Source organism: Coenobita brevimanus, chromosome 105 (assembly GCF_032717465.1).
Source record: "Coenobita brevimanus isolate Jiangsu-jjx chromosome 105, ASM3271746v2, whole genome shotgun sequence".
In the NCBI taxonomy this organism is placed as follows: domain Eukaryota; kingdom Metazoa; phylum Arthropoda; class Malacostraca; order Decapoda; family Coenobitidae; genus Coenobita; species Coenobita brevimanus.
Window position 1 is genome coordinate 10,195,257 of NC_137058.1, and position 10,021 is coordinate 10,205,277.

The 10,021-nt window shown below is 43.0% G+C and overlaps 1 non-coding gene across 1 annotated transcript; it reads right to left on the reverse strand.

Moving 5' to 3' along the window:
• Positions 1–281: 281 nt before the first annotated feature.
• LOC145416381 (5S ribosomal RNA) lies at positions 282–400 on the reverse strand. The gene has a single exon (XR_013900271.1). It is a non-coding gene; the product is annotated as a 5S ribosomal RNA (ribosomal RNA).
• Between the last annotated feature and the right edge of the window lie 9,621 nt (positions 401–10,021).

Genomic DNA, 10,021 nt, shown 5'->3' on the forward strand with positions numbered 1-10,021 from the left:
CTTACCCCGCACCGCTACCCCAGTTACACCCCCCCCCCTCACTCCCACCCACCATGGACTCTACTCCTCCCCCACTCCGACACCACATTACCCTTCACCACATCCTTGGGCCAACAGGCCTATTGTTTACCCTTTCCCGGTGAATATGCGTGGTTTGCATTAATCATTCATTCATTCATTGCCAGACACCATGTATCCCAAACGGGGTGGCCAAGGGCTTAGAGTTAATTGTTTTACAGGGAGGGGCACTAATCCTCCACCAACCCCACTTGACGTAGGGATGCCAACAGCATCTGGTGTTCCCAGGCGGTCACCCATCCAAGTACTAACCAGACCCAACGTTGCTTAACTTCGCTGATCGAACGGGAAGCGGTGTACTCAACGTGGTATGGCCGTTGGCATTAATAATAATAATAATAATAATGAAAAAAAAGGAATATGGGAGCCGAATGCTAATCGCCAGCCAGAATATGCTGTTTGCCAAGTCCAAAATTTAGGCCATATTTTGATACCATGAAGTTTTTATGTTGATACTTCAAGCCGTTCATGAGCTATAATGGTGCTAAAGGCAGGCGATAAAAACTAGTTGACCTTTGGCAGTTATTTTGGTGACCTTGATCCTGACTCCGAGTGGCCATTTGCGAACTCGTTCAAGATTTTGGCCATATTTTGATACGCTGAAGGTTTCATGTTGATAGCTCAAGCCGTTCATGAGATATAATAGGAACACACACACACACACACACACACACACACACACACACACACACACACACACAGAAGCAGGCAAAAACATTATCGCTCTGCCTTCTAAAGGTGGGGAATAATAATACTATAACAACAAGAACATAGATGTGTACTGTAGTGTTTCTAACATTACACTTAAAAACTGTAGACCCAAACGTGCCTATATTACAGAGCACTGATATATTAACCACAGAACCGACCACAGACCGTTCTTATTATAACCACTGCACCTTCCCTATAGCACTTCACCATGGTAATACATCCCATTGTAGTCCTTTGTGCGATCACTATACATGTTTGGGAAAAAATAACAGTGCACACCATGCCTACAAACCACTAAAATACGCATGTGACGTTTCAAAGACATCCATCAAGTTAGCGGACAAACAAACATACGACTGGACAGACTGAGGCCGAATGTCTGGCATCGGTATGTGACGACCTGGCAAAACTGTTACCATCCTGCTTTGCAGGTGTCACCATAGTTATATCAATAATCATCATCATCATCATCACATGACATTAGGCACGGCACAGAGGAGGACAAACACTGTAATAGCATGTGTCGACGCAGTGCAGAATGTTTGCCATGACAGAAGGTTGAGCTGCTGTGAAACATTAATTTAGTATTACTATAACTCTAACATTACAGCATATTATGGCACTGGTTGGTTTCATATGTCACAGCTGTTTTCACGTGTTTTATCAGGAAGATGTCCTCCTCTGTATCATGCATATTAAAATGTGATTACTACTACTACTACTACTACTATTATTATTATTAGTATTATTATAATAATAATAATTATTATTATTGATATAACTATGGTGACACCTGCAAAGCAGGATGGTAACAGTTTTGCCAGGTCGTCACATACCGATGCCAGACATTCGGCCTCAGTCTGTGTCCAGTCGTATGTTTGTTTGTCCGCTAACTTGATGGATGTCTTTGAAAAGTCACATGCGTATTTTAGTGGTTTGTAGGCATGGTGTGCACTGTTATTTTTTCCCAAACATGTGTAGTGATCGCACAAAGGACTACAATGGGATGTATTACCATGGTGAACTGCTATAGGGAAGGTCCAGTGGTTATGACAACAACGGTCTGTGGTCGGTTCTGTGGTTAATATATCAGTGCTCTGTAATATAGGCACGTTTGGGTCTACAGTTCTTAAGTGTAATGTTAGGAACACTACAGTACACATCTATGTTCTTGTTGTTATAGTATTATTATTCCCCACCTTTAGAAGGCAGAGCGATAATGTTTTTGCCTGCTTCTGTGTGTGTGTGTGTGTGTGTGTGTGTGTGTGTGTGTGTGTGTGTGTGTGTGTTCCTATTATATCTCATGAACGGCTTGAGCTATCAACATGAAACCTTCAGCGTATCAAAATATGGCCAAAATCTTGAACGAGTTCGCAAATGGCCACTCGGAGTCAGGATCAAGGTCACCAAAATAACTGCCAAAGGTCAACTAGTTTTTATCGCCTGCCTTTAGCACCATTATAGCTCATGAACGGCTTGAAGTATCAACATAAAAACTTCATGGTATCAAAATATGGCCTAAATTTTGGACTTGGCAAACAGCATATTCTGGCTGGCGATTAGCATTCGGCTCCCATATTCCTTTTTTCATTATTATTATTATTATTATTATTATTAATGCAAACCACGCATATTCACCGGGAAAGGGTAAACAATAGGCCTGTTGGCCCAAGGATGTGGTGAAGGGTAATGTGGTGTCGGAGTGGGGGAGGAGTAGAGTCCATGGTGGGTGGGAGTGAGGGGGGGGGGTGTAACTGGGGTAGCGGTGCGGGGTAAGTGACGAGTTGTCGACGGTGGGAGAGGGACAATATGGTTAGCAGATACACAGCCATAAGGAGAGTCATGTATTATTATACAGATTTATAGTGGAGTAACAGTAGTAGTATTGTGAAGGAAATTAGACACAATGGAAAAAGGGGGATTAGTAGTGGCAGCGCCAGTAATGGTAATAAACGATTCAGCAGTCTTGTGCTGATGTTGTTTGTGTGGGAGTGATGATGGGAGGAATAATGTAATACAGCAGGCGTTATAGGACCGGATGACTAGAAACCACCTAAGTGCTCGTCCACACGAGAGGGTAATGCCTGACGGGCAATGCCTGCTGAGCGTATATCCCTTGCTTCTTTAGCAGTGTTACCAAATCGAGCAGTTTCTGGCTGCCATTGGTCACTACCAGGCACACTTGTTCTGTTGTCCACACGGCAAGCATTGCCTCAACAACAGGCAAGGGTGTTATAGATAGTTTGCTAGTGGTTTTCCTGCTTATGACGTCATCTACGCTCGTGCACGCCAGCCACCTTCTAAATGTGTGAAATGGAATGTGATTTTGTATCATTGTTTGCCCGTCGAGCACCGCCCGCTCGTGTGGACGAAGTCTAAGGAATATGACTGCTCGCAGTACGAGGATACGGGGAAATAAAAGTAATAAAAGAGGCAGAGACTTAAGGAAAATAATGCACGTATGAGGTGAAGTAACAGTTAAGGCCTGGATAACAAGGCGGAGCAGGATATCACAGCTATATCTACGTTGTCTCATAATATTTTGTGTTGTTTGCATCTAATTTCATCTGGTTATAGTAAATTATTGGCCAATGCTCTCCGCTGTCCATCACAATGTGGAGTATTCGTCCATATAATATAACTGCAACGTTTGTAACCGTCCGCACAGCTACTGTGGGAATCAGCATTAAATTCACAATCATTCTATAGTATACCTATAGACAATCCAGGAGTAACACTCAGAAAAATTATCACTGCTGTGATAATGACCAGTTGCAGCTGATATACCACTGGCTCGGTGCTTTATTTGTTATCATGAGGATCCGAAACAAATGGGTCAGGTTCACAGGACACCATGAGAACATAGTAGTCTATGTTAAAATACTGTATATGCTATGTATGTTACGAACGCATAATGTTTTGCAGGTGAATAGCATGAAAATGTTTCGATTCCATTTTCATTAGGTTTCTCACTATTCGCCTCGTACTTCAGTTCCAAACTACCACTCACGGTTGTCCGTTCGCCTGCCCTTTCTCTAACCCTGACTTCCACTTCCTTCCACCGAGGGGGATACAGAAACTTTGGTGCGTGGGTGTACTGTGTTTAATCGAGTCCTCTGCTTGTGAAGAAGTTAATCAAGGCTATATCTACTCCTTTTATGACGATAAAGTCTGTCTTAAGCTGAATACACTTGCCATAAGGAAGCATGTATAAAATAACTAAATTTGTATAAGATTTAATAGATTACAGAACATGAACAGACATTGTTTGTAATGTCATATGGTTATAAAAATACTCTGATCACTTAAAAAAATGAAATACTCAAGCTGGGTAAGAATGAGCGATTCATGGAACATAGCCCTTCCAGACTTGGGTGTTGTTCTCAAGAGGATTATATAAGGCTGGCAGTTGCGAGAATAAAATACGTCAGTAGAGCAATCTTACTGGGGTTTATTTTGAGGATCTCACGAGGCTGGGCACACGAGTAAATTACATCCCAACTACTGGCTTCTTCCTGAAATAATTTGGTTCACCTTCTCTTCATTGGCGTTTCTATTCGTCACTGTACTAAGCTTAGTACCTGAAAATGTCAAGCAAATGTTAGAAATATGTTCCATTAACTCACAAAAAAATGTCGCCATTATTTCTTGTGGATTCCTCTTTCTGTGAAAATAACTGCCAGGTTGATAGTTATGATAGACTGATAAAATAGTTGAACCTACATGCAAATTCAGTCAGATTTTTCGTCCTTCCACCCTGTTTTTGCTTTCTTACACCTTTTCCATCCAACATCTTGCCACTTTCCTCCCATCTTTCCCCCGGCTCAGTCGCTTTTTTGTCCAACCCCCTCACACCCTGTAACTCTCCCTTTATACCAAGGAAGCTTAAGATGAGGCAGAGTGAGGACTGTTTTCAGACGTGTCTTTCTTCAGGAGGCGGGCCTTCCTGCACTTTTATAAGTAATTGATATTTTATAAACTATTCTTTTATTATTTTTCAATGTTTTATTCCTACTATCAGATATTAAATCCATTTTGAATATGCACTTTTTATTTTGCTGCGGTTTTTACCTTGTTGTCCGGCGGCATATGACCTTGGCAGTTGCGTCACCAGACTTTAATACATTCAATCAATCAATCAGTCAGACGTGGCTTCCACGTTAGATGTCAATGGCGTTGATTCATGTTATCTGATTCTGTGATGCAGGAAGGCGCGAGATCTTCAAAATGGTAAACAAACCAGTCGCCTTAGCCACCAAACCTCCCACATATTCCCAGCATACTTGCTGTGTATTTGAAACTAACGCCACACCTTGCCAGGGTTGAAGCTTCGTTTGTTCTACAAAGATGCTAGAGGGTGCGTATTTATAACTGAAGTTGTTTTCTCGAAATGAACAAGTAAATAACGTAATGTTACGTCCTCCACCCCACACTGCCACAGGGTCCAACAACAGTAGTCCAGTATAGGAAGGACGTTGCCCACTGAGTTGTTCTCCTTCCTGTGGTCAGCCTTTCGGTATACAGCACACAAGATCAGCTGAGGCAAAAATAAACACTGACTTCTTAAAATTCACTGTCTTTATTTTCCAAATAATTCCACTTAATGCTTTCCAACTTCACTTCACTGTTCTCACAAGGACTGCAGCTATTCAAATTTTACTCACTGCTATTACACTTAATGCTTGACAACACTTCACTGTTATTACACTTAATGCTTGACAACACATCACTGTTTTCACAAGTAGCCTACTGAAAATATACAAACTGCCCTGACACTGCACTACACTCAGACTGAACTGAAAACCGACTTGCATTGTTCGAGAATTATCTACATTTTACGAGAACAACAGTTTCGGTGTATTCTGGAGAGAGAGAGAGAGAGAGAGAGAGAGAGAGAGAGAGCACAGTTACCAACTCGGAGACAACCAAAACATGCCAGTTTTCTTACAGTACATAACACTATAAATTATTTAGCATACTGACTTAAATCACATAATTTAACAAGCAATCACATAAATAAAACATTATAAAGAATATGAGCAGAAAAATTAATGCATAAGTTACGAAATAACTAGGCTCACAAACAGCTGGCAAACTGGCAACTCTGACTCATACCGGAGCTAGCTACCGTAAACATCGGGACACATTGAAAAACATCTGGGCTACCTAACTGGCAAATCTCGGCTCTTAACACTACCCCCTTCCTAGTTCTTTGTCGTCCCGACAAAACTATCACAATATAATCAAACATGAACTTTAATCCTAATGAAACATCGAACTATACACAAAATAATCCTTGAACTTACCAGGTCTTTTTCTATCCCGCTTCTGACGACGTCCTTGTTCCCCCACACAGTCCACTCCTGGAAGGTCTTGGTCCTCTTCCTGATGCACTTCTTCTCTCAGGAAACTGTCACCATCCTCTTGCACTTCAGCTCCTTGATCCTCTTGAACATTCTCGGCTGCGGAAGAGCACGATTCCTCGGAGATGTCCCGGCTGTACTCTCCTGGCCCATGGTACTGTCACAGACGATTCACATGTACTATTGCAGCCAGGAGTTGTTAGCCACCCTCCTCCAGCCAACCCGTGTATGTGGCAGCGTCGCATTCACGAGCACAGAAGTTGCCTTCGATGCATTTCTGTCGAAAGATATCTCATCAGCTTTGGGCTTGTAATGAAGGTTTGACTCTGATAGCACGAACATATCACATTTATTATTTAGTAACTTTTTTTTCTCATACAATACCAAGCAAGCGACTTAAATATGTTTCTTGGATTCCACTCCATGACTTCCTGTACCGTAGGTTTGAATCAGCGAACACAAAGAGTGAACAAGTTCGAAGCATTCATTTGTTACAGAGAGAGAGAGAGAGAGAGAGAGAGAGAGAGAGAGAGAGAGAGCGTGTATGGTGAGCACCTGTGAATTTTGGAGAAATGAGGTGGAGGCAGACTGGCGCAGGGAAATGCAAGGGATGAGAAACCCTGGATTCCTGCACTCCATTGAAAACAGGCCATAGTGTGCATATTTCTTCGATCAGTCACTAGAACTTGCCTTGCTTTGTAATAAAGTTTTTTTTTTTTTTTTTTTTTTTTTTTAAGGATTGCTGTCGGAGGAATGATGAATTAGGAGATAAATGCCGATGATTTAACAAAAAGTTGTGCTTAAGAAAATAATTTGCCTCTCTGCCCAGAGAGGGATATCCAGCTAATGAGAAAAATACTCATTGGTTTGCAAAAAATCTCCAGGTGTCAACCACCAGAAAAAAATAATGCGAACATAAGGCATTTAACAGAAGCTGCGCGGCCTGCCTAATAATTTGACAAAGTCAACTGGCGTTGCCCAGAATAAAACCCGTCTGTCATTTTGTCCGACGAGAAGTTATCCTGAGATAAATAAACTCCGTCATCAGCCAAAAGAGAAATTCCCTGTTTAGCTCGAGCACGTTATTTACTCGTATCGCATAAAATAATGTGTATGTAGCCGGAATGAAGCCCATTATCTACGGCCTGGCAACCTCCCTGTAATGAGTATTATTTTCTAACGACAGACTGACTTAAGCGGTGAGACTCATCTTTCGTGTAAGGAAATCCACCTCGCCTCTGTGTGTGTGTGTGTGTGTGTGTGTGTGTGTGTGTGTGTTGAATTGCGAGTTATCTGACTTGTGGAGCATGGTAGGGTTGGTAGGTTTACTGACTGGGTGGATGGACTGGTTAGTGTAGGCTAGTGGTTTCACAGGCAGATTAGGTGAAATGGGTGGGCGAGAGGGAGGGAAAGGGTTGTTGGGCTGGTTAAGTGGGGTGGAGTGGGGTTCGTGCATTAAGTGGGATGGGTGGTGGGGCTACCTGTAGGACAAGGCAAAAGACGGGTTCATGTCGTCCTACTTTTGAGACATACTAAGCCTGTGGGTATGTGCGTTGATGGGTGGGTGTGTAGGTGGATGGACGGATTGTGGGAAAACAGGCCTCTGGGATTAGGTCACTTGAGTGAATACGTTCGAGTTGGGAATAGATCAGTGTGCGGAAAATCGGTCCACAGGGAATATTATTCTGGAATCATGCTGAAGTAGGTATATAGAGCTAGTGGGTTACAAAAGGTTCATCGTGCAATACCTCTGTTGGTTAAGAGGTCTGCGTTTCAACTGCACGCATCAGTGGGTGATATAACCACGTCGGATAACAGGTTTATGGGGAAAATAGGCTCATTGTGAAAAATATGTCCATGGGTATACGTCCATGTGGGAAACCTGCATCCATGGAGAGATTTAAGGTCGACGGAGAAATTGGTCCGTTGGGAGGAAATACATCAATGGGGAAAATTAGTTCATGGGAAAATAGGTTTACATAGAAAAGTAGGCGTCCTTCAAAAAAAGTCATTAAGGATAATAGGTCCATGGGGGAGTTCCGAGTGGTGAAAATGTCCGTTGATAAAAATATTAATGAGGTGAAAATAGGTCCATAGGGGCATACACGTACTGTAAACATACATGGAGATATTTGAAATAGATGGGACAAACTATCCAACTTTTAACAACGACCGTTGCCTGGAATTAGGCTTACCACTGCACATCTTGGACCAAACAACCATTAGCCAGACCCTATTACCACTTCGTCATCCAGTTATTATATTTCATAATTTACCTTCATTTAGTCATTTAGGCATAGAAAGCCAACCGAAACGAAAGGAAAAATCCCTGTTTAACTGTGATGAACATCTCATTTCTCCACCTCATTCCACTAAAATTCACAGGCACCCACTTCTCTCTCTCTCTCTCTCTCTCTCTCTCTCTCTCTCTCTCTCTCTCTCTCTCTCTCTCTCTCCTGGTAACAAATGAATGCTTCGAACTTGTTCACTCTATGTTCGCTGGTTCAAACCTACAGCAAGTCGTGGAGTGGACCCAAATATATATTTGTAACTTGCTTGGCTCTAAACGAGAAACAAATTATCAAATAATCAGTATGACATATTCGTGTTATCAGAGTCAAACCTTCAAAGTAAATATTGCTATTGCTTTATCCATTAATACTAGCCCAAAGCTGAAGAGATATTTTTCGACAGAAATGAGTCAAGGGCAACTTCTGTGCTCGTGAATGCAACACTGCCACATTCACGGGTTGGCTGGACGAGGGTGGCTAACAACTCCTGGCCGCAATAGTACCACCTCTGGGCGAGACAGTCTTCCTGCCTCCCCTAATCCGATATGTTACGTCTGATAGGCTGTGCAACACAGTGTAAGGCCCATCCCATGGGCTCTGCAGCTTTGGTGACTGTCCCTTCTTTCGCTGAGGATTGTATAACCAAACTTGGTCACCATCCTTGAAGCTCACCTCGCTTGTGTTGGCATCATACTTGCACTTCATCACCTCTCCTAAAAACCTGAGGGCTCCTTGCACTTAATGGTGTACCTCAGCCAGCCTTTCTTCAAGCTGGAAGTGTCTGTAGGCAGCTCTTCACCAGGTGGTCTTCCCATTAACAAGCCAGCAGGTAAGTGTAACTCATGGCCCAACATCAGTTTTGCAGAGGTGTAGCTGGTAGACTCATAGAATGCAGACCGATATGCCATCAGCAATGCAGGTAATTTCTGGTCCCATTCTGTTTGTCCATCTACGCAGTACTTGGTCAGTTCTTGTCCTAGGGTCCAGTTGAATTTCTCCACCATCCCATCTGAATGTGGCCTTAGTGGGGTCGTCCTGGTCTTCTTGATCCCCCATGACTTGCAGCATACATGGAACGCAGAAGACTCGAAGTTTCTTCCCTGGTCTGAATGTAGCTCTTGTGGCATCCCAAAACAACATAAAAATTGCTCAACTAACACCCGAGCAATAGTTGCAGCCTCTTGATCGGGGATAGCATAGGCTTTTGGCCACTTTGTGAAGTAGTCCATGGTGACATATATAACGGTTTCCTCTTTCAGTGAGTGGCAAAGGTCCAGGAATGTCCACCACGACTCTTTCCAACGGTGCACCCACTTGGTACAGCTGGAGAGGGGCACAGCCACGTTTCTTGAGTCCCTTCTTGGCACAACTCACATCACAGCCCTGACACCATTCTTCAACATCCTGATGCATGCCAATCCAGTAAAACGTCTGTTGCAGCCGGCTTAGAGTTTTCTTCACTCCCAGGTGCCCACTAGTGATCTGGATATGGGACTTATCCAAGATCTCGGACCTCATCTTCTTCGGAACCACTAGTTACCAATACTTGCTGAGGCCGTCGGCTGTCTCCCACTTATG